The sequence below is a fragment of the Leptonotus elevatus genome, chromosome 2, assembly GCF_054856555.1.
Source record: "Leptonotus elevatus isolate MCC_2025b chromosome 2, RoL_Lele_1.0, whole genome shotgun sequence".
Lineage (NCBI taxonomy): Eukaryota > Metazoa > Chordata > Actinopteri > Syngnathiformes > Syngnathidae > Leptonotus > Leptonotus elevatus.
The window spans coordinates 23227155-23248177 of NC_141240.1; the positions used below are offsets into that span (position 1 = coordinate 23227155).

General features: G+C 44.4%; 37 non-coding genes across 37 annotated transcripts; 36 read left to right on the top strand and 1 right to left on the bottom strand.

The window, feature by feature from the left end:
* Window positions 1-439: 439 nt before the first annotated feature.
* Window positions 440-521, top strand: trnal-uaa (transfer RNA leucine (anticodon UAA)). Its single transcript has one exon. It is a non-coding gene; the product is annotated as a tRNA-Leu (tRNA).
* Window positions 522-765: 244 nt separating this feature from the next.
* trnal-aag (transfer RNA leucine (anticodon AAG)) lies at window positions 766-847 on the top strand. The gene has a single exon. It is a non-coding gene; the product is annotated as a tRNA-Leu (tRNA).
* Window positions 848-1492: 645 nt separating this feature from the next.
* trnal-uaa (transfer RNA leucine (anticodon UAA)) lies at window positions 1493-1574 on the top strand. The gene has a single exon. It is a non-coding gene; the product is annotated as a tRNA-Leu (tRNA).
* A 244-nt stretch (window positions 1575-1818) lies between these two features.
* On the top strand, window positions 1819-1900 carry trnal-aag (transfer RNA leucine (anticodon AAG)). Its single transcript has one exon. It is a non-coding gene; the product is annotated as a tRNA-Leu (tRNA).
* Window positions 1901-2545: 645 nt separating this feature from the next.
* trnal-uaa (transfer RNA leucine (anticodon UAA)) lies at window positions 2546-2627 on the top strand. Its single transcript has one exon. It is a non-coding gene; the product is annotated as a tRNA-Leu (tRNA).
* Window positions 2628-3598: 971 nt separating this feature from the next.
* Window positions 3599-3680, top strand: trnal-uaa (transfer RNA leucine (anticodon UAA)). The gene has a single exon. It is a non-coding gene; the product is annotated as a tRNA-Leu (tRNA).
* A 244-nt stretch (window positions 3681-3924) lies between these two features.
* Window positions 3925-4006, top strand: trnal-aag (transfer RNA leucine (anticodon AAG)). Its single transcript has one exon. It is a non-coding gene; the product is annotated as a tRNA-Leu (tRNA).
* A 645-nt stretch (window positions 4007-4651) lies between these two features.
* On the top strand, window positions 4652-4733 carry trnal-uaa (transfer RNA leucine (anticodon UAA)). Its single transcript has one exon. It is a non-coding gene; the product is annotated as a tRNA-Leu (tRNA).
* Window positions 4734-4977: 244 nt separating this feature from the next.
* Window positions 4978-5059, top strand: trnal-aag (transfer RNA leucine (anticodon AAG)). The gene has a single exon. It is a non-coding gene; the product is annotated as a tRNA-Leu (tRNA).
* Window positions 5060-5704: 645 nt separating this feature from the next.
* Window positions 5705-5786, top strand: trnal-uaa (transfer RNA leucine (anticodon UAA)). Its single transcript has one exon. It is a non-coding gene; the product is annotated as a tRNA-Leu (tRNA).
* A 645-nt stretch (window positions 5787-6431) lies between these two features.
* On the top strand, window positions 6432-6513 carry trnal-uag (transfer RNA leucine (anticodon UAG)). Its single transcript has one exon. It is a non-coding gene; the product is annotated as a tRNA-Leu (tRNA).
* A 245-nt stretch (window positions 6514-6758) lies between these two features.
* Window positions 6759-6840, top strand: trnal-aag (transfer RNA leucine (anticodon AAG)). The gene has a single exon. It is a non-coding gene; the product is annotated as a tRNA-Leu (tRNA).
* Window positions 6841-7485: 645 nt separating this feature from the next.
* Window positions 7486-7567, top strand: trnal-uaa (transfer RNA leucine (anticodon UAA)). Its single transcript has one exon. It is a non-coding gene; the product is annotated as a tRNA-Leu (tRNA).
* A 244-nt stretch (window positions 7568-7811) lies between these two features.
* trnal-aag (transfer RNA leucine (anticodon AAG)) lies at window positions 7812-7893 on the top strand. Its single transcript has one exon. It is a non-coding gene; the product is annotated as a tRNA-Leu (tRNA).
* Window positions 7894-8538: 645 nt separating this feature from the next.
* Window positions 8539-8620, top strand: trnal-uaa (transfer RNA leucine (anticodon UAA)). The gene has a single exon. It is a non-coding gene; the product is annotated as a tRNA-Leu (tRNA).
* Window positions 8621-8864: 244 nt separating this feature from the next.
* trnal-aag (transfer RNA leucine (anticodon AAG)) lies at window positions 8865-8946 on the top strand. Its single transcript has one exon. It is a non-coding gene; the product is annotated as a tRNA-Leu (tRNA).
* A 645-nt stretch (window positions 8947-9591) lies between these two features.
* On the top strand, window positions 9592-9673 carry trnal-uaa (transfer RNA leucine (anticodon UAA)). Its single transcript has one exon. It is a non-coding gene; the product is annotated as a tRNA-Leu (tRNA).
* A 244-nt stretch (window positions 9674-9917) lies between these two features.
* trnal-aag (transfer RNA leucine (anticodon AAG)) lies at window positions 9918-9999 on the top strand. Its single transcript has one exon. It is a non-coding gene; the product is annotated as a tRNA-Leu (tRNA).
* Window positions 10000-10644: 645 nt separating this feature from the next.
* Window positions 10645-10726, top strand: trnal-uaa (transfer RNA leucine (anticodon UAA)). The gene has a single exon. It is a non-coding gene; the product is annotated as a tRNA-Leu (tRNA).
* A 971-nt stretch (window positions 10727-11697) lies between these two features.
* trnal-uaa (transfer RNA leucine (anticodon UAA)) lies at window positions 11698-11779 on the top strand. The gene has a single exon. It is a non-coding gene; the product is annotated as a tRNA-Leu (tRNA).
* A 244-nt stretch (window positions 11780-12023) lies between these two features.
* trnal-aag (transfer RNA leucine (anticodon AAG)) lies at window positions 12024-12105 on the top strand. The gene has a single exon. It is a non-coding gene; the product is annotated as a tRNA-Leu (tRNA).
* Window positions 12106-12750: 645 nt separating this feature from the next.
* On the top strand, window positions 12751-12832 carry trnal-uaa (transfer RNA leucine (anticodon UAA)). The gene has a single exon. It is a non-coding gene; the product is annotated as a tRNA-Leu (tRNA).
* A 244-nt stretch (window positions 12833-13076) lies between these two features.
* trnal-aag (transfer RNA leucine (anticodon AAG)) lies at window positions 13077-13158 on the top strand. The gene has a single exon. It is a non-coding gene; the product is annotated as a tRNA-Leu (tRNA).
* A 645-nt stretch (window positions 13159-13803) lies between these two features.
* On the top strand, window positions 13804-13885 carry trnal-uaa (transfer RNA leucine (anticodon UAA)). The gene has a single exon. It is a non-coding gene; the product is annotated as a tRNA-Leu (tRNA).
* Window positions 13886-14530: 645 nt separating this feature from the next.
* Window positions 14531-14612, top strand: trnal-uag (transfer RNA leucine (anticodon UAG)). Its single transcript has one exon. It is a non-coding gene; the product is annotated as a tRNA-Leu (tRNA).
* A 245-nt stretch (window positions 14613-14857) lies between these two features.
* trnal-aag (transfer RNA leucine (anticodon AAG)) lies at window positions 14858-14939 on the top strand. Its single transcript has one exon. It is a non-coding gene; the product is annotated as a tRNA-Leu (tRNA).
* Window positions 14940-15584: 645 nt separating this feature from the next.
* trnal-uaa (transfer RNA leucine (anticodon UAA)) lies at window positions 15585-15666 on the top strand. Its single transcript has one exon. It is a non-coding gene; the product is annotated as a tRNA-Leu (tRNA).
* Window positions 15667-15910: 244 nt separating this feature from the next.
* trnal-aag (transfer RNA leucine (anticodon AAG)) lies at window positions 15911-15992 on the top strand. Its single transcript has one exon. It is a non-coding gene; the product is annotated as a tRNA-Leu (tRNA).
* Window positions 15993-16637: 645 nt separating this feature from the next.
* On the top strand, window positions 16638-16719 carry trnal-uaa (transfer RNA leucine (anticodon UAA)). Its single transcript has one exon. It is a non-coding gene; the product is annotated as a tRNA-Leu (tRNA).
* A 244-nt stretch (window positions 16720-16963) lies between these two features.
* Window positions 16964-17045, top strand: trnal-aag (transfer RNA leucine (anticodon AAG)). Its single transcript has one exon. It is a non-coding gene; the product is annotated as a tRNA-Leu (tRNA).
* A 645-nt stretch (window positions 17046-17690) lies between these two features.
* Window positions 17691-17772, top strand: trnal-uaa (transfer RNA leucine (anticodon UAA)). Its single transcript has one exon. It is a non-coding gene; the product is annotated as a tRNA-Leu (tRNA).
* Window positions 17773-18016: 244 nt separating this feature from the next.
* On the top strand, window positions 18017-18098 carry trnal-aag (transfer RNA leucine (anticodon AAG)). Its single transcript has one exon. It is a non-coding gene; the product is annotated as a tRNA-Leu (tRNA).
* Window positions 18099-18445: 347 nt separating this feature from the next.
* trnal-caa (transfer RNA leucine (anticodon CAA)) lies at window positions 18446-18517 on the bottom strand. Its single transcript has one exon. It is a non-coding gene; the product is annotated as a tRNA-Leu (tRNA).
* A 226-nt stretch (window positions 18518-18743) lies between these two features.
* trnal-uaa (transfer RNA leucine (anticodon UAA)) lies at window positions 18744-18825 on the top strand. The gene has a single exon. It is a non-coding gene; the product is annotated as a tRNA-Leu (tRNA).
* Window positions 18826-19069: 244 nt separating this feature from the next.
* On the top strand, window positions 19070-19151 carry trnal-aag (transfer RNA leucine (anticodon AAG)). The gene has a single exon. It is a non-coding gene; the product is annotated as a tRNA-Leu (tRNA).
* Window positions 19152-19796: 645 nt separating this feature from the next.
* Window positions 19797-19878, top strand: trnal-uaa (transfer RNA leucine (anticodon UAA)). Its single transcript has one exon. It is a non-coding gene; the product is annotated as a tRNA-Leu (tRNA).
* Window positions 19879-20122: 244 nt separating this feature from the next.
* Window positions 20123-20204, top strand: trnal-aag (transfer RNA leucine (anticodon AAG)). The gene has a single exon. It is a non-coding gene; the product is annotated as a tRNA-Leu (tRNA).
* Window positions 20205-21023: the final 819 nt, after the last annotated feature.

Below are 21023 nucleotides of genomic sequence, written 5' to 3' on the forward strand. Positions count from 1 at the left end.
AAGAAGGGGTCAAATCCCTTGGCCACAGCCAATGAGTAGACAATTTTTAACTTCACATGATTAACCTTCAAAAGAACTACTTGGTAGAAGTTCAACAACTTCGTAGACTGAGGATTGTGCTACTAAATAACCAGGTCAAAATAGCAGAGGATGGTTTCGATCCATCGACCTCTGGGTTATGGGCCCAGCACGCTTCCGCTGCGCCACTCTGCTGCTGTAGTGGTACTTGTTGGCCTGTACTCTCTTGTCGCTGAAGAAGAATTAGGTCTAACATTTCGCCATGGATCAGAGCAGGCTTCATTACGTTATGCACAAGGCTAGGCAAGACAGCATGAACCTGGATTTTGGTGTGGAAACCTATTTGTCCGCCAAGTCTGCGCCTCAGACCGCAACATAACTTACATTGCCCAAACATTTCCTTTCTGTTAATGGCTTCTAAGGTAGTGTGGCCGAGTGGTCGAAGGCGCTGGATTTAAGCTCCAGTCTCTGAGGAGGCGTGGGTTCAAGTCCCACCACTGCCAGTTCTGTGACAATGGATGTAGTATCCTACAAATTCTGTGGATGACTTTAGACAATATGCTTATTTTAGTATGCTAACAAGCATGAGGTCCACAACTGTTTGCCATTGGACGTTTCTGGTTGGCTTGAAGATAATTTAACTCTGATCCAAGCAGGCGTCATTACCTTATGCGCAAGGTTTTGTTGTACACCACTAACCTGGCGGTTCTTGTGGAAACCTGATATTTTTACTGAAAAAGATTTGCAGGTAGTGTGGCCGAGCGGTCAAAGGCGCTGGATTAAGGCTCCAGTCTCTCAGGAGGTGTGGGTTCAAATCCCACCACTGCCAGTTCTTCCTTACAGTTTTGTTTGTAGCAAAGTATAGGAATTTGATTTTCTGTTTGTGTTTTGTCCTCTTACCACCATTCCCGAAATTTCAGTATTTTTGCCTTTCACACTAAACGGGACTGACTACTTAATCAGTGACAACACACAGAAATCAGACTAAGAATGGTGAAAGATGGCCCAATTTTCCAAAGTGAAGTAAATGAATTAAAGAAGGGGTCAAATCCCTTGGCCACAGCCAATGAGTAGACAATTTTTAACTTCACATGATTAACCTTCAAAAGAACTACTTGGTAGAAGTTCAACAACTTCGTAGACTGAGGATTGTGCTACTAAATAACCAGGTCGAGATAGCAGAGGATGGTTTCGATCCATCGACCTCTGGGTTATGGGCCCAGCACGCTTCCGCTGCGCCACTCTGCTGCTGTAGCGGTACTTGTTGGCCTGTACTCTCTTGTCGCTGAAGAAGAATTAGGTCTAACATTTCACCATGGATCAGAGCAGGCTTCATTACGTTATGCACAAGGCTAGGCAGGACAGCCTGAACCTGGATTTTGGTGTGGAAACCTATTTGTCCGCCAAGTCTGCGCCTCAGACCGCAACATAACTTACATTGCCCAAACATTTCCTTTCTGTTAATGGCTTCTAAGGTAGTGTGGCCGAGTGGTCGAAGGCGCTGGATTTAAGCTCCAGTCTCTGAGGAGGCGTGGGTTCAAGTCCCACCACTGCCAGTTCTGTGACAATGGATGTAGTATCCTACAAATTCTGTGGATGACTTTAGACAATATGCTTATTTTACTATGCTAACAAGCATGAGGTCCACAACTGTTTGCCATTGGACGTTTCTGGTTGGCTTGAAGATAATTTAACTCTGATCCAAGCAGGCGTCATTACCTTATGCGCAAGGTTTTGTTGGACACCACTAACCTGGCGGTTCTTGTGGAAACCTGATATTTTTACTGAAAAAGATTTACAGGTATTGTGGTCGAGCGGTCAAAGGTGCTGGATTAAGGCTCCAGTCTCTCAGGAGGCGTGGGTTCAAATCCCACCACTGCCAGTTCTTCCTTACAGTTTTGTTTGTAGCAAAGTATAGGAATTTGATTTTCTGTTTGTGTTTTGTCCTCTTACCACCATTCCCGAAATATCAGTATTTTTGCCTTTCACACTAAACGGGACTGACTGCTTAATCAGTGACAACACAGAGAAATCAGACTAAGAATGGTGAAAGATGGCCCAATTTTCCAAAGTGAAGTAAATGAATTGAAGAAGGGGTCAAATCCCTTGGCCACAGCCAATGAGTAGACAATTGTTAACTTCACATGATTAACCTTCAAAAGAACTACTTGGTAGAAGTTCAACAACATCCTAGACTGAGGATTGTGCTACTAAATAACCAGGTCAAGATAGCAGAGGATGGTTTCGATCCATCGACCTCTGGGTTATGGGCCCAGCACGCTTCCGCTGCGCCACTCTGCTGCTGTAGTGGTACTTGTTGGCCTGTACTCTCTTGTCGCTGAAGAAGAATTAGGTCTAACATTTCACCATGGATCAGAGCAGGCTTCATTACGTTATGCACAAGGCTAGGCAGGACAGCATGAACCTGGATTTTGGTGTGGAAACCTATTTGTCCGCCAAGTCTGCGCCTCAGACCGCAACATAACTTACATTGCCCAAACATTTCCTTTTTGTTAATGGCTACTAAGGTAGTGTGGTCGAGTGGTCGAAGGCGCTGGATTTAAGCTCCAGTCTCTGAGGAGGCGTGGGTTCAAGTCCCACCACTGCCAGTTCTGTGACAATGGATGTAGTATCCTACAAATTCTGTGGATGACTTTAGACAATCAGCTTATTTTACTATGCTAACAAGCATGAGGTCCACAACTGTTTGCCATTGGACGTTTCTGGTTGGCTTGAAGATAATTTAACTCTGATCCAAGCAGGCGTCATTACCTTATGCGCAAGGTTTTGTTGGACACCACTAACCTGGCGGTTCTTGTGGAAACCTGATATTTTTACTGAAAAAGATTTGCAGGTATTGTGGTCGAGTGGTCAAAGGTGCTGGATTAAGGCTGCAGTCTCTCAGGAGGCGTGGGTTCAAATCCCACCACTGCCGCTTCTTCCTTACAGTTTTGTTTGTAGCAAAGTATAGGAATTTGATTTTCTGTTTGTGTTTTGTCCTCTTACCACCATTCCCGAAATTTCAGTATTTTTGCCTTTCACACTAAACGGGACTGACTACTTAATCAGTGACAACACAGAGAAATCAGACTAAGAATGGTGAAAGATGGCCCAATTTTCCAAAGTGAAGTAAATGAATTGAAGAAGGGGTCAAATCCCTTGGCCACAGCCAATGAGTAGACAATTTTTAACTTCACATGATTAACCTTCAAAAGAACTACTTGGTAGAAGTTCAACAACTTCGTAGACTGAGGATTGTGCTACTAAATAACCAGGTCAAGATAGCAGAGGATGGTTTCCATCCATCGACCTCTGGGTTATGGGCCCAGCACGCTTCCGCTGCGCCACTCTGCTGCTGTAGTGGTACTTGTTGGCCTGTACTCTCTTGTCGCTGAAGAAGAATTAGGTCTAACATTTCGCCATGGATCAGAGCAGGCTTCATTACGTTAAGCACAAGGCTAGGCAGGACAGCATGAACCTGGATTTTGGTGTGGAAACCTATTTGTCCGCCAAGTCTGCGCCTCAGACCGCAACATAACTTACATTGCCCAAACATTTCCTTTCTGTTAATGGCTTCTAAGGTAGTGTGGCCGAGTGGTCGAAGGCGCTGGATTTAAGCTCCAGTCTCTGAGGAGGCGTGGGTTCAAGTCCCACCACTGCCAGTTCTGTGACAATGGATGTAGTATCCTACAAATTCTGTGGATGACTTTAGACAATATGCTTATTTTACTATGCTAACAAGCATGAGGTCCACAACTGTTTGCCATTGGACGTTTCTGGTTGGCTTGAAGATAATTTAACTCTGATCCAAGCAGGCGTCATTACCTTATGCGCAAGGTTTTGTTGGACACCACTAACCTGGCGGTTCTTGTGGAAACCTGATATTTTTACTGAAAAAGATTTACAGGTATTGTGGTCGAGCGGTCAAAGGTGCTGGATTAAGGCTCCAGTCTCTCAGGAGGCGTGGGTTCAAATCCCACCACTGCCAGTTCTTCCTTACAGTTTTGTTTGTAGCAAAGTATAGGAATTTGATTTTCTGTTTGTGTTTTGTCCTCTTACCACCATTCCCGAAATTTCAGTATTTTTGCCTTTCACACTAAACGGGACTGACTACTTAATCAGTGACAACACACAGAAATCAGACTAAGAATGGTGAAAGATGGCCCAATTTTCCAAAGTGAAGTAAATGAATTGAAGAAGGGGTCAAATCCCTTGGCCACAGCCAATGAGTAGACAATTTTTAACTTCACATGATTAACCTTCAAAAGAACTACTTGGTAGAAGTTCAACAACTTCGTAGACTGAGGATTGTGCTACTAAATAACCAAGTCGAGATAGCAGAGGATGGTTTCGATCCATCGACCTCTGGGTTATGGGCCCAGCACGCTTCCGCTGCGCCACTCTGCTGCTGTAGTGGTACTTGTTGGCCTGTACTCTCTTGTCGCTGAAGAAGAATTAGGTCTAACATTTCGCCATGGATCAGAGCAGGCTTCATTACGTTATGCACAAGGCTAGGCAGGACAGCATGAACCTGGATTTTGGTGTGGAAACCTATTTGTCCGCCAAGTCTGCGCCTCAGACCGCAACATAACTTACATTGCCCAAACATTTCCTTTCTGTTAATGGCTTCTAAGGTAGTGTGTCCGAGTGGTCGAAGGCGCTGGATTTAAGCTCCAGTCTCTGAGGAGGCGTGGGTTCAAGTCCCACCACTGCCAGTTCTGTGACAATGGATGTAGTATCCTACAAATTCTGTGGATGACTTTAGACAATATGCTTATTTTACTATGCTAACAAGCATGAGGTCCACAACTGTTTGCCATTGGACGTTTCTGGTTGGCTTGAAGATAATTTACCTCTGATCCAAGCAGGCGTCATTACCTTATGCGCAAGGTTTTGTTGGACACCACTAACCTGGATGTTCTTGTGGAAACCTGATATTTTTACTGAAAAAGATTTGCAGGTAGTGTGGCCGAGCGGTCAAAGGCGCTGGATTAAGGCTCCAGTCTCTCAGGAGGCGTGGGTTCAAATCCCACCACTGCCAGTTCTTCCTTACAGTTTTGTTTGTAGCAAAGTATAGGAATTTGATTTTCTGTTTGTGTTTTGTCCTCTTACCACCATTCCCGAAATATCAGTATTTTTGCCTTTCACACTAAACGGGACTGACTACTTAATCAGTGACAACACAGAGAAATCAGACTAAGAATGGTGAAAGATGGCCCAATTTTCCAAAGTGAAGTAAATGAATTGAAGAAGGGGTCAAATCCCTTGGCCACAGCCAATGAGTAGACAATTGTTAACTTCACATGATTAACCTTCAAAATAACTACTTGGTAGAAGTTCAACAACATCCTAGACTGAGGATTGTGCTACTAAATAACCAGGTCGAGATAGCAGAGGATGGTTTCGATCCATCGACCTCTGGGTTATGGGCCCAGCACGCTTCCGCTGCGCCACTCTGCTGCTGTAGTGGTACTTGTTGGCCTGTACTCTCTTGTCGCTGAAGAAGAATTAGGTCTAACATTTCGCCATGGATCAGAGCAGGCTTCATTACGTTATGCACAAGGCTAGGCAGGACAGCATGAACCTGGATTTTGGTGTGGAAACCTATTTGTCCGCCAAGTCTGCGCCTCAGACCGCAACATAACTTACATTGCCCAAACATTTCCTTTCTGTTAATGGCTTCTAAGGTAGTGTGTCCGAGTGGTCGAAGGCGCTGGATTTAAGCTCCAGTCTCTCAGGAGGCGTGGGTTAAAATCCCACCACTGCCAGTTCTTCCTTACAGTTTTGTTTGTAGCAAAGTATAGGAATTTGATTTTCTGTTTGTGTTTTTTCCTCTTACCACCATTCCCGAAATATCAGTATTTTTGCCTTTCACACTAAACGGGACTGACTACTTAATCAGTGACAACACAGAGAAATCAGACTAAGAATGGTGAAAGATGGCCCAATTTTCCAAAGTGAAGTAAATGAATTGAAGAAGGGGTCAAATCCCTTGGCCACAGCCAATGAGTAGACAATTGTTAACTTCACATGATTAACCTTCAAAAGAACTACTTGGTAGAAGTTCAACAACATCCTAGACTGAGGATTGTGCTACTAAATAACCAGGTCGAGATAGCAGAGGATGGTTTCGATCCATCGACCTCTGGGTTATGGGCCCAGCACGCTTCCGCTGCGCCAATCTGCTGCTGTAGTGGTACTTGTTGGCCTTTACTCTCTTGTCGCTGAAGAAGAATTAGGTCTAACATTTCGCCATGGATCAGAGCAGGCTTCATTACGTTATGCACAAGGCTAGGCAGGACAGCATGAACCTGGATTTTGGTGTGGAAACCTATTTGTCCGCCAAGTCTGCGCCTCAGACCGCAACATAACTTACATTGCCCAAACATTTCCTTTCTGTTAATGGCTTCTAAGGTAGTCTGGCCGAGTGGTCGAAGGCGCTGGATTTAGGCTCCAGTCTCTTAAGAGGTGTGGGTTCAAGTCCCACCACTGCCAATTCTGTGACAATGGAAGTAGTGTCCGACAAATTCTGTGGATGACTTTAGACAATATGCTTATTTTACTATGCTAACAAGCATGAGGTCCACAACTGTTTGCCATTAGACGTTTCTGGTTGGCTTGAAGATAATTTACCTCTGATCCAAGCAGGCGTCATTACCTTATGCGCAAGGTTTTTTTGGACACCACTAACCTGGATGTTCTTGTGGAAACCTGATATTTTTACTGAAAAATATTTTGCAGGTAGTGTGGCCGAGCGGTCAAAGGCGCTGGATTAAGGCTCCAGTCTCTCAGGAGGCGTGGGTTCAAATCCCACCACTGCCAGTTCTTCCTTACAGTTTTGTTTGTAGCAAAGTATAGGAATTTGATTTTCTGTTTGTGTTTTGTCCTCTTACCACCATTCCTGAAATATCAGTATTTTTGCCTTTCACACTAAACGGGACTGACTACTTAATCAGTGACAACACAGAGAAATCAGACTAAGAATGGTGAAAGATGGCCCAATTTTCCAAAGTGAAGTAAATGAATTGAAGAAGGGGTCAAATCCCTTGGCCACAGCCAATGAGTAGACAATTGTTAACTTCACATGATTAACCTTCAAAAGAACTACTTGGTAGAAGTTCAACAACATCCTAGACTGAGGATTGTGCTACTAAATAACCAGGTCGAGATAGCAGAGGATGGTTTCGATCCATCGACCTCTGGGTTATGGGCCCAGCACGCTTCCGCTGCGCCACTCTGCTGCTGTAGTGGTACTTGTTGGCCTGTACTCTCTTGTCGCTGAAGAAGAATTAGGTCTAACATTTCGCCATGGATCAGAGCAGGCTTCATTACGTTATGCACAAGGCTAGGCAGGACAGCATGAACCTGGATTTTGGTGTGGAAACCTATTTGTCCGCCAAGTCTGCGCCTCAGACCGCAACATAACTTACATTGCCCAAACATTTCCTATCTGTTAATGGCTTCTAAGGTAGTGTGTCCGAGTGGTCGAAGGCGCTGGATTTAAGCTCCAGTCTCTGAGGAGGCGTGGGTTCAAGTCCCACCACTGCCAGTTCTGTGACAATGGATGTAGTATCCTACAAATTCTGTGGATGACTTTAGACAATATGCTTATTTTACTATGCTAACAAGCATGAGGTCCACAACTGTTTGCCATTGGACGTTTCTGGTTGGCTTGAAGATAATTTACCTCTGATCCAAGCAGGCGTCATTACCTTATGCGCAAGGTTTTGTTGGACACCACTAACCTGGATGTTCTTGTGGAAACCTGATATTTTTACTGAAAAAGATTTGCAGGTAGTGTGGCTGAGCGGTCAAAGGTGCTGGATTAAGGCTCCAGTCTCTCAGGAGGCATGGGTTCAAATCCCACCACTGCCAGTTCTTCCTTACAGTTTTGTTTGTAGCAAAGTATAGGAATTTGATTTTCTGTTTGTGTTTTGTCCTCTTACCACCATTCCCGAAATATCAGTATTTTTGCCTTTCACACTAAACGGGACTGACTACTTAATCAGTGACAACACAGAGAAATCAGACTAAGAATGGTGAAAGATGGCCCAATTTTCCAAAGTGAAGTAAATGAATTGAAGAAGGGGTCAAATCCCTTGGCCACAGCCAATGAGTAGACAATTGTTAACTTCACATGATTAACCTTCAAAAGAACTACTTGGTAGAAGTTCAACAACATCCTAGACTGAGGATTGTGCTGCTAAATAACCAGGTCGAGATAGCAGAGGATGGTTTCGATCCATCTACCTCTGGGTTATGGGCCCAGCACGCTTCCGCTGCGCCACTCTGCTGCTGTAGTGGTACTTGTTGGCCTGTACTCTCTTGTGGCTGAAGAAGAATTAGGTCTAACATTTCACCATGGATCAGAGCAGGCTTCATTACGTTATGCACAAGGCTAGGCAGGACAGCCTGAACCTGGATTTTGGTGTGGAAACCTATTTGTCCGCCAAGTCTGCGCCTCAGACCGCAACATAACTTACATTGCCCAAACATTTCCTTTCTGTTAATGGCTTCTAAGGTAGTGTGGCCGAGTGGTCGAAGGCGCTGGATTTAAGCTCCAGTCTCTGAGGAGGCGTGGGTTCAAGTCCCACCACTGCCAGTTCTGTGACAATGGATGTAGTATCCTACAAATTCTGTGGATGACTTTAGACAATATGCTTATTTTACTATGCTAACAAGCATGAGGTCCACAACTGTTTGCCATTGGACGTTTCTGGTTGGCTTGAAGATAATTTAACTCTGATCCAAGCAGGCGTCATTACCTTATGCGCAAGGTTTTGTTGGACACCACTAACCTGGCGGTTCTTGTGGAAACCTGATATTTTTACTGAAAAAGATTTACAGGTATTGTGGTCGAGCGGTCAAAGGTGCTGGATTAAGGCTCCAGTCTCTCAGGAGGCGTGGGTTCAAATCCCACCACTGCCAGTTCTTCCTTACAGTTTTGTTTGTAGCAAAGTATAGGAATTTGATTTTCTGTTTGTGTTTTGTCCTCTTACCACCATTCCCGAAATTTCAGTATTTTTGCCTTTCACACTAAACGGGACTGACTACTTAATCAGTGACAACACACAGAAATCAGACTAAGAATGGTGAAAGATGGCCCAATTTTCCAAAGTGAAGTAAATGAATTGAAGAAGGGGTCAAATCCCTTGGCCACAGCCAATGAGTAGACAATTTTTAACTTCACATGATTAACCTTCAAAAGAACTACTTGGTAGAAGTTCAACAACTTCGTAGACTGAGGATTGTGCTACTAAATAACCAAGTCGAGATAGCAGAGGATGGTTTCGATCCATCGACCTCTGGGTTATGGGCCCAGCACGCTTCCGCTGCGCCACTCTGCTGCTGTAGTGGTACTTGTTGGCCTGTACTCTCTTGTCGCTGAAGAATAATTAGGTCTAACATTTCGCCATGGATCAGAGCAGGCTTCATTACGTTATGCACAAGGCTAGGCAGGACAGCATGAACCTGGATTTTGGTGTGGAAACCTATTTGTCCGCCAAGTCTGCGCCTCAGACCGCAACATAACTTACATTAACCAAACATTTCCTTTCTGTTAATGGCTTCTAAGGTAGTGTGTCCGAGTGGTCGAAGGCGCTGGATTTAAGCTCCAGTCTCTGAGGAGGCGTGGGTTCAAGTCCCACCACTGCCAGTTCTGTGACAATGGATGTAGTATCCTACAAATTCTGTGGATGACTTTAGACAATATGCTTATTTTACTATGCTAACAAGCATGAGGTCCACAACTGTTTGCCATTGGACGTTTCTGGTTGGCTTGAAGATAATTTACCTCTGATCCAAGCAGGCGTCATTACCTTATGCGCAAGGTTTTGTTGGACACCACTAACCTGGATGTTCTTGTGGAAACCTGATATTTTTACTGAAAAAGATTTGCAGGTAGTGTGGCCGAGCGGTCAAAGGCGCTGGATTAAGGCTCCAGTCTCTCAGGAGGTGTGGGTTCAAATCCCACCACTGCCAGTTCTTCCTTACAGTTTTGTTTGTAGCAAAGTATAGGAATTTGATTTTCTGTTTGTGTTTTGTCCTCTTACCACCATTCCCGAAATTTCAGTATTTTTGCCTTTCACACTAAACGGGACTGACTACTTAATCAGTGACAACACACAGAAATCAGACTAAGAATGGTGAAAGATGGCCCAATTTTCCAAAGTGAAGTAAATGAATTAAAGAAGGGGTCAAATCCCTTGGCCACAGCCAATGAGTAGACAATTGTTAACTTCACATGATTAACCTTCAAAAGAACTACTTGGTAGAAGTTCAACAACATCCTAGACTGAGGATTGTGCTACTAAATAACCAGGTCGAGATAGCAGAGGATGGTTTCGATCCATCGACCTCTGGGTTATGGGCCCAGCACGCTTCCGCTGCGCCACTCTGCTGCTGTAGCGGTACTTGTTGGCCTGTACTCTCTTGTCGCTGAAGAAGAATTAGGTCTAACATTTCACCATGGATCAGAGCAGGCTTCATTACGTTATGCACAAGGCTAGGCAGGACAGCCTGAACCTGGATTTTGGTGTGGAAACCTATTTGTCCGCCAAGTCTGCGCCTCAGACCGCAACATAACTTACATTGCCCAAACATTTCCTTTCTGTTAATGGCTTCTAAGGTAGTGTGGCCGAGTGGTCGAAGGCGCTGGATTTAAGCTCCAGTCTCTGAGGAGGCGTGGGTTCAAGTCCCACCACTGCCAGTTCTGTGACAATGGATGTAGTATCCTACAAATTCTGTGGATGACTTTAGACAATATGCTTATTTTACTATGCTAACAAGCATGAGGTCCACAACTGTTTGCCATTGGACGTTTCTGGTTGGCTTGAAGATAATTTAACTCTGATCCAAGCAGGCGTCATTACCTTATGCGCAAGGTTTTGTTGGACACCACTAACCTGGCGGTTCTTGTGGAAACCTGATATTTTTACTGAAAAAGATTTGCAGGTATTGTGGTCGAGTGGTCAAAGGTGCTGGATTAAGGCTGCAGTCTCTCAGGAAGCGTGGGTTCAAATCCCACCACTGCCGCTTCTTCCTTACAGTTTTGTTTGTAGCAAAGTATAGGAATTTGATTTTCTGTTTGTGTTTTGTCCTCTTACCACCATTCCCGAAATTTCAGTATTTTTGCCTTTCACACTAAACGGGACTGACTACTTAATCAGTGACAACACAGAGAAATCAGACTAAGAATGGTGAAAGATGGCCCAATTTTCCAAAGTGAAGTAAATGAATTGAAGAAGGGGTCAAATCCCTTGGCCACAGCCAATGAGTAGACAATTTTTAACTTCACATGATTAACCTTCAAAAGAACTACTTGGTAGAAGTTCAACAACTTCGTAGACTGAGGATTGTGCTACTAAATAACCAGGTCAAAATAGCAGAGGATGGTTTCCATCCATCGACCTCTGGGTTATGGGCCCAGCACGCTTCCGCTGCGCCACTCTGCTGCTGTAGTGGTACTTGTTGGCCTGTACTCTCTTGTCGCTGAAGAAGAATTAGGTCTAACATTTCGCCATGGATCAGAGCAGGCTTCATTACGTTATGCACAAGGCTAGGCAGGACAGCATGAACCTGGATTTTGGTGTGGAAACCTATTTGTCCGCCAAGTCTGCGCCTCAGACCGCAACATAACTTACATTGCCCAAACATTTCCTTTCTGTTAATGGCTTCTAAGGTAGTGTGGCCGAGTGGTCGAAGGCGCTGGATTTAAGCTCCAGTCTCTGAGGAGGCGTGGGTTCAAGTCCCACCACTGCCAGTTCTGTGACAATGGATGTAGTATCCTACAAATTCTGTGGATGACTTTAGACAATATGCTTATTTTACTATGCTAACAAGCATGAGGTCCACAACTGTTTGCCATTGGACGTTTCTGGTTGGCTTGAAGATAATTTAACTCTGATCCAAGCAGGCGTCATTACCTTATGCGCAAGGTTTTGTTGGACACCACTAACCTGGCGGTTCTTGTGGAAACCTGATATTTTTACTGAAAAAGATTTACAGGTATTGTGGTCGAGCGGTCAAAGGTGCTGGATTAAGGCTCCAGTCTCTCAGGAGGCGTGGGTTCAAATCCCACCACTGCCAGTTCTTCCTTACAGTTTTGTTTGTAGCAAAGTATAGGAATTTGATTTTCTGTTTGTGTTTTGTCCTCTTACCACCATTCCCGAAATTTCAGTATTTTTGCCTTTCACACTAAACGGGACTGACTACTTAATCAGTGACAACACACAGAAATCAGACTAAGAATGGTGAAAGATGGCCCAATTTTCCAAAGTGAAGTAAATGAATTGAAGAAGGGGTCAAATCCCTTGGCCACAGCCAATGAGTAGACAATTTTTAACTTCACATGATTAACCTTCAAAAGAACTACTTGGTAGAAGTTCAACAACTTCGTAGACTGAGGATTGTGCTACTAAATAACCAAGTCGAGATAGCAGAGGATGGTTTCGATCCATCGACCTCTGGGTTATGGGCCCAGCACGCTTCCGCTGCGCCACTCTGCTGCTGTAGTGGTACTTGTTGGCCTGTACTCTCTTGTCGCTGAAGAAGAATTAGGTCTAACATTTCGCCATGGATCAGAGCAGGCTTCATTACGTTATGCACAAGGCTAGGCAGGACAGCATGAACCTGGATTTTGGTGTGGAAACCTATTTGTCCGCCAAGTCTGCGCCTCAGACCGCAACATAACTTACATTGCCCAAACATTTCCTTTCTGTTAATGGCTTCTAAGGTAGTGTGTCCGAGTGGTCGAAGGCGCTGGATTTAAGCTCCAGTCTCTGAGGAGGCGTGGGTTCAAGTCCCACCACTGCCAGTTCTGTGACAATGGATGTAGTATCCTACAAATTCTGTGGATGACTTTAGACAATATGCTTATTTTACTATGCTAACAAGCATGAGGTCCACAACTGTTTGCCATTGGACGTTTCTGGTTGGCTTGAAGATAATTTACCTCTGATCCAAGCAGGCGTCATTACCTTATGCGCAAGGTTTTGTTGGACACCACTAACCTGGATGTTCTTGTGGAAACCTGATATTTTTACTGAAAAAGATTTGCAGGTAGTGTGGCCGAGCGGTCAAAGGCGCTGGATTAAGGCTCCAGTCTCTCAGGAGGTGTGGGTTCAAATCCCACCACTGCCAGTTCTTCCTTACAGTTTTGTTTGTAGCAAAGTATAGGAATTTGATTTTCTGTTTGTGTTTTGTCCTCTTACCACCATTCCCGAAATATCAGTATTTTTGCCTTTCACACTAAACGGGACTGACTACTTAATCAGTGACAACACAGAGAAATCAGACTAAGAATGGTGAAAGATGGCCCAATTTTCCAAAGTGAAGTAAATGAATTGAAGAAGGGGTCAAATCCCTTGGCCACAGCCAATGAGTAGACAATTGTTAACTTCACATGATTAACCTTCAAAATAACTACTTGGTAGAAGTTCAACAACATCCTAGACTGAGGATTGTGCTACTAAATAACCAGGTCGAGATAGCAGAGGATGGTTTCGATCCATCGACCTCTGGGTTATGGGCCCAGCACGCTTCCGCTGCGCCACTCTGCTGCTGTAGTGGTACTTGTTGGCCTGTACTCTCTTGTCGCTGAAGAATAATTAGGTCTAACATTTCGCCATGGATCAGAGCAGGCTTCATTACGTTATGCACAAGGCTAGGCAGGACAGCATGAACCTGGATTTTGGTGTGGAAACCTATTTGTCCGCCAAGTCTGCGCCTCAGACCGCAACATAACTTACATTGCCCAAACATTTCCTTTCTGTTAATGGCTTCTAAGGTAGTGTGTCCGAGTGGTCGAAGGCGCTGGATTTAAGCTCCAGTCTCTCAGGAGGCGTGGGTTAAAATCCCACCACTGCCAGTTCTTCCTTACAGTTTTGTTTGTAGCAAAGTATAGGAATTTGATTTTCTGTTTGTGTTTTTTCCTCTTACCACCATTCCCGAAATATCAGTATTTTTGCCTTTCACACTAAACGGGACTGACTACTTAATCAGTGACAACACAGAGAAATCAGACTAAGAATGGTGAAAGATGGCCCAATTTTCCAAAGTGAAGTAAATGAATTGAAGAAGGGGTCAAATCCCTTGGCCACAGCCAATGAGTAGACAATTGTTAACTTCACATGATTAACCTTCAAAAGAACTACTTGGTAGAAGTTCAACAACATCCTAGACTGAGGATTGTGCTACTAAATAACCAGGTCGAGATAGCAGAGGATGGTTTCGATCCATCGACCTCTGGGTTATGGGCCCAGCACGCTTCCGCTGCGCCAATCTGCTGCTGTAGTGGTACTTGTTGGCCTTTACTCTCTTGTCGCTGAAGAAGAATTAGGTCTAACATTTCGCCATGGATCAGAGCAGGCTTCATTACGTTATGCACAAGGCTAGGCAGGACAGCATGAACCTGGATTTTGGTGTGGAAACCTATTTGTCCGCCAAGTCTGCGCCTCAGACCGCAACATAACTTACATTGCCCAAACATTTCCTTTCTGTTAATGGCTTCTAAGGTAGTCTGGCCGAGTGGTCGAAGGCGCTGGATTTAGGCTCCAGTCTCTTAAGAGGTGTGGGTTCAAGTCCCACCACTGCCAATTCTGTGACAATGGAAGTAGTGTCCGACAAATTCTGTGGATGACTTTAGACAATATGCTTATTTTACTATGCTAACAAGCATGAGGTCCACAACTGTTTGCCATTAGACGTTTCTGGTTGGCTTGAAGATAATTTACCTCTGATCCAAGCAGGCGTCATTACCTTATGCGCAAGGTTTTTTTGGACACCACTAACCTGGATGTTCTTGTGGAAACCTGATATTTTTACTGAAAAATATTTTGCAGGTAGTGTGGCCGAGCGGTCAAAGGCGCTGGATTAAGGCTCCAGTCTCTCAGGAGGCGTGGGTTCAAATCCCACCACTGCCAGTTCTTCCTTACAGTTTTGTTTGTAGCAAAGTATAGGAATTTGATTTTCTGTTTGTGTTTTGTCCTCTTACCACCATTCCCGAAATATCAGTATTTTTGCCTTTCACACTAAACGGGACTGACTACTTAATCAGTGACAACACAGAGAAATCAGACTAAGAATGGTGAAAGATGGCCCAATTTTCCAAAGTGAAGTAAATGAATTGAAGAAGGGGTCAAATCCCTTGGCCACAGCCAATGAGTAGACAATTGTTAACTTCACATGATTAACCTTCAAAAGAACTACTTGGTAGAAGTTCAACAACATCCTAGACTGAGGATTGTGCTACTAAATAACCAGGTCGAGATAGCAGAGGATGGTTTCGATCCATCGACCTCTGGGTTATGGGCCCAGCACGCTTCCGCTGCGCCACTCTGCTGCTGTAGTGGTACTTGTTGGCCTGTACTCTCTTGTGGCTGAAGAAGAATTAGGTCTAACATTTCGCCATGGATCAGAGCAGGCTTCATTACGTTATGCACAAGGCTAGGCAGGACAGCCTGAACCTGGATTTTGGTGTGGAAACCTATTTGTCCGCCAAGTCTGCGCCTCAGACCGCAACATAACTTACATTGCCCAAACATTTCCTTTCTGTTAATGGCTTCTAAGGTAGTGTGGCCGAGTGGTCGAAGGCGCTGGATTTAAGCTCCAGTCTCTGAGGAGGCGTGGGTTCAAGTCCCACCACTGCCAGTTCTGTGACAATGGATGTAGTATCCTACAAATTCTGTGGATGACTTTAGACAATATGCTTATTTTACTATGCTAACAAGCATGAGGTCCACAACTGTTTGCCATTGGACGTTTCTGGTTGGCTTGAAGATAATTTAACTCTGATCCAAGCAGGCGTCATTACCTTATGCGCAAGGTTTTTTTGGACACCACTAACCTGGCGGTTCTTGTGGAAACCTGATATTTTTACTGAAAAAGATTTACAGGTATTGTGGTCGAGCGGTCAAAGGTGCTGGATTAAGGCTCCAGTCTCTCAGGAGGCGTGGGTTCAAATCCCACCACTGCCAGTTCTTCCTTACAGTTTTGTTTGTAGCAAAGTATAGGAATTTGATTTTCTGTTTGTGTTTTGTCCTCTTACCACCATTCCCGAAATTTCAGTATTTTTGCCTTTCACACTAAACGGGACTGACTACTTAATCAGTGACAACACACAGAAATCAGACTAAGAATGGTGAAAGATGGCCCAATTTTCCAAAGTGAAGTAAATGAATTGAAGAAGGGGTCAAATCCCTTGGCCACAGCCAATGAGTAGACAATTTTTAACTTCACATGATTAATCTTCAAAAGAACTACTTGGTAGAAGTTCAACAACTTCGTAGACTGAGGATTGTGCTACTAAATAACCAAGTCGAGATAGCAGAGGATGGTTTCGATCCATCGACCTCTGGGTTATGGGCCCAGCACGCTTCCGCTGCGCCACTCTGCTGCTGTAGTGGTACTTGTTGGCCTGTACTCTCTTGTCGCTGAAGAATAATTAGGTCTAACATTTCGCCATGGATCAGAGCAGGCTTCATTACGTTATGCACAAGGCTAGGCAGGACAGCATGAACCTGGATTTTGGTGTGGAAACCTATTTGTCCGCCAAGTCTGCGCCTCAGACCGCAACATAACTTACATTAACCAAACATTTCCTTTCTGTTAATGGCTTCTAAGGTAGTGTGTCCGAGTGGTCGAAGGCGCTGGATTTAAGCTCCAGTCTCTGAGGAGGCGTGGGTTCAAGTCCCACCACTGCCAGTTCTGTGACAATGGATGTAGTATCCTACAAATTCTGTGGATGACTTTAGACAATATGCTTATTTTACTATGCTAACAAGCATGAGGTCCACAACTGTTTGCCATTGGACGTTTCTGGTTGGCTTGAAGATAATTTACCTCTGATCCAAGCAGGCGTCATTACCTTATGCGCAAGGTTTTGTTGGACACCACTAACCTGGATGTTCTTGTGGAAACCTGATATTTTTACTGAAAAAGATTTGCAGGTAGTGTGGCCGAGCGGTCAAAGGCGCTGGATTAAGGCTCCAGTCTCTCAGGAGGCGTGGGTTCAAATCCCACCACTGCCAGTTCTTCCTTACAGTTTTGTTTGTAGCAAAGTATAGGAATTTGATTTTCTGTTTGTGTTTTGTCCTCTTACCACCATTCCCGAAATTTCAGTATTTTTGCCTTTCACACTAAACGGGACTGACTACTTAATCAGTGACAACACACAGAAATCAGACTAAGAATGGTGAAAGATGGCCCAATTTTCCAAAGTGAAGTAAATTAATTGAAGAAGGGGTCAAATCCCTTGGCCACAGCCAATGAGTAGACAATTTTTAACTTCACATGATTAACCTTCAAAAGAACTACTTGGTAGAAGTTCAACAACTTCGTAGACTGAGGATTGTGCTACTAAATAACCAGGTCAAAATAGCAGAGGATGGTTTCGATCCATCGACCTCTGGGTTATGGGCCCAGCACGCTTCCGCTGCGCCACTCTGCTGCTGTAGTGGTACTTGTTGGCCTGTACTCTCTTGTCGCTGAAGAAGAATTAGGTCTAACATTTCGCCATGGATCAGAGCAGGCTTCATTACGTTATGCACAAGGCTAGGCAAGACAGCATGAACCTGGATTTTGGTGTGGAAACCTATTTGTCTGCCAAGTCTGCGCCTCAGACCGCAACATAACTTACATTGCCCAAACATTTCCTTTCTGTTAATGGCTTCTAAGGTAGTGTGGCCGAGTGGTCGAAGGCGCTGGATTTAAGCTCCAGTCTCTGAGGAGGCGTGGGTTCAAGTCCCACCACTGCCAGTTCTGTGACAATGGATGTAGTATCCTACAAATTCTGTGGATGACTTTAGACAATATGCTTATTTTACTATGCTAACAAGCATGAGGTCCACAACTGTTTGCCATTGGACGTTTCTGGTTGGCTTGAAGATAATTTAACTCTGATCCAAGCAGGCGTCATTACCTTATGCGCAAGGTTTTGTTGGACGCCACTAACCTGGATGTTCTTGTGGAAACCTGATATTTTTACTATAAAAGATTTGCAGGTACTGTGGCCGAGCGGTCAAAGGCGCTGGATTAAGGCTCCAGTCTCTCAGGAGGCGTGGGTTCAAATCCCACCACTGCCAGTTCTTCCTTACAGTTTTGTTTGTAGCAAAGTATAGGAATTTGATTTTCTGTTTGTGTTTTGTCCTCTTACCACCATTCCCGAAATTTCAGTATTTTTGCCTTTCACACTAAACGGGACTGACTACTTAATCAGTGACAACACACAGAAAGCAGACTAAGAATGGTGAAAGATGGCCCAATTTTCCAAAGTGAAGTAAATGAATTGAAGAAGGGGTCAAATCCCTTGGCCACAGCCAATGAGTAGACAATTTTTAACTTCACATGATTAACCTTCAAAAGAACTACTTGGTAGAAGTTCAACAACTTCGTAGACTGAGGATTGTGCTACTAAATAACCAGGTCAAAATAGCAGAGGATGGTTTCGATCCATCGACCTCTGGGTTTTGGGCCCAGCACGCTTCCGCTGCGCCACTCTGCTGCTGTAGTGGTACTTGTTGCCTTGTACTCTCTTGTCGCTGAAGAAGAATTAGGTCTAACATTTCGCCATGGATCAGAGCAGGCTTCATTACGTTATGCACAAGGCTAGGCAAGACAGCATGAACCTGGATTTTGGTGTGGAAACCTATTTGTCCGCCAAGTCTGCGCCTCAGACCGCAACATAACTTACATTGCCCAAACATTTCCTTTCTGTTAATGGCTTCTAAGGTAGTGTGGCCGAGTGGTCGAAGGCGCTGGATTTAAGCTCCAGTCTCTGAGGAGGCGTGGGTTCAAGTCCCACCACTGCCAGTTCTGTGACAATGGATGTAGTATCCTACAAATTCTGTGGATGACTTTAGACAATATGCTTATTTTACTATGCTAACAAGCATGAGGTCCACAACTGTTTGCCATTGGACGTTTCTGGTTGGCTTGAAGATAATTTAACTCTGATCCAAGCAGGCGTCATTACCTTATGCGCAAGGTTTTGTTGTACACCACTAACCTGGCGGTTCTTGTGGAAACCTGATATTTTTACTGAAAAAGATTTGCAGGTAGTGTGGCCGAGCGGTCAAAGGCGCTGGATTAAGGCTCCAGTCTCTCAGGAGGTGTGGGTTCAAATCCCACCACTGCCAGTTCTTCCTTACAGTTTTGTTTGTAGCAAAGTATAGGAATTTGATTTTCTGTTTGTGTTTTGTCCTCTTACCACCATTCCCGAAATTTCAGTATTTTTGCCTTTCACACTAAACGGGACTGACTACTTAATCAGTGACAACACAGAGAAATCAGACTAAGAATGGTGAAAGATGGCCCAATTTTCCAAAGTGAAGTAAATGAATTAAAGAAGGGGTCAAATCCCTTGGCCACAGCCAATGAGTAGACAATTTTTAACTTCACATGATTAACCTTCAAAAGAACTACTTGGTAGAAGTTCAACAACTTCGTAGACTGAGGATTGTGCTACTAAATAACCAGGTCGAGATAGCAGAGGATGGTTTCGATCCATCGACCTCTGGGTTATGGGCCCAGCACGCTTCCGCTGCGCCACTCTGCTGCTGTAGCGGTACTTGTTGGCCTGTACTCTCTTGTCGCTGAAGAAGAATTAGGTCTAACATTTCACCATGGATCAGAGCAGGCTTCATTACGTTATGCACAAGGCTAGGCAGGACAGCCTGAACCTGGATTTTGGTGTGGAAACCTATTTGTCCGCCAAGTCTGCGCCTCAGACCGCAACATAACTTACATTGCCCAAACATTTCCTTTCTGTTAATGGCTTCTAAGGTAGTGTGGCCGAGTGGTCGAAGGTGCTGGATTTAAGCTCCAGTCTCTGAGGAGGCGTGGGTTCAAGTCCCACCACTGCCAGTTCTGTGACAATGGATGTAGTATCCTACAAATTCTGTGGATGACTTTAGACAATTTGCTTATTTTACTATGCTAACAAGCATGAGGTCCACAACTGTTTGCCATTGGACGTTTCTGGTTGGCTTGAAGATAATTTAACTCTGATCCAAGCAGGCGTCATTACCTTATGCGCAAGGTTTTGTTGGACACCACTAACCTGGCGGTTCTTGTGGAAACCTGATATTTTTACTGAAAAAGATTTACAGGTATTGTGGTCGAGCGGTCAAAGGTGCTGGATTAAGGCTCCAGTCTCTCAGGAGGCGTGGGTTCAAATCCCACCACTGCCAGTTCTTCCTTACAGTTTTGTTTGTAGCAAAGTATAGGAATTTGATTTTCTGTTTGTGTTTTGTCCTCTTACCACCATTCCCGAAATTTCAGTATTTTTGCCTTTCACACTAAACGGGACTGACTACTTAATCAGTGACAACACAGAGAAATCAGACTAAGAATGGTGAAAGATGGCCCAATTTTCCAAAGTGAAGTAAATGAATTGAAGAAGGGGTCAAATCCCTTGGCCACAGCCAATGAGTAGACAATTTTTAACTTCACATGATTAACCTTCAAAAGAACTACTTGGTAGAAGTTCAACAACTTCGTAGACTGAGGATTGTGCTACTAAATAACCAGGTCGAGATAGCAGAGGATGGTTTCTATCCATCGACCTCTGGGTTATGGGCCCAGCACGCTTCCGCTGCGCCACTCTGCTGCTGTAGTGGTACTTGTTGGCCTGTACTCTCTTGTCGCTGAAGAAGAATTAGGTCTAACAGTTCGCCATGGATCAGAGCAGGCTTCATTACGTTATGCACAAGGCTAGGCAGGACAGCATGAACCTGGATTTTGGTGTGGAAACCTATTTGTCCGCCAAGTCTACGCCTCAGACCGCAACATAACTTACATTGCCCAAACATTTCCTTTCTGTTCATGGCTTCTAAGGTAGTGTGGCCGAGTGGTCGAAGGAGCTGGATTTAGGCTCCAGTCTCTTAGGAGGCGTGGGTTCAAGGCCCAACACTGCCAATTCTGTGACAATGGAAGTAGTATCCTACAAATTCTGTGGATGACTTAAGACAATATGCTTATTTTACTATGCTAACAAGCATGAGGTCCAC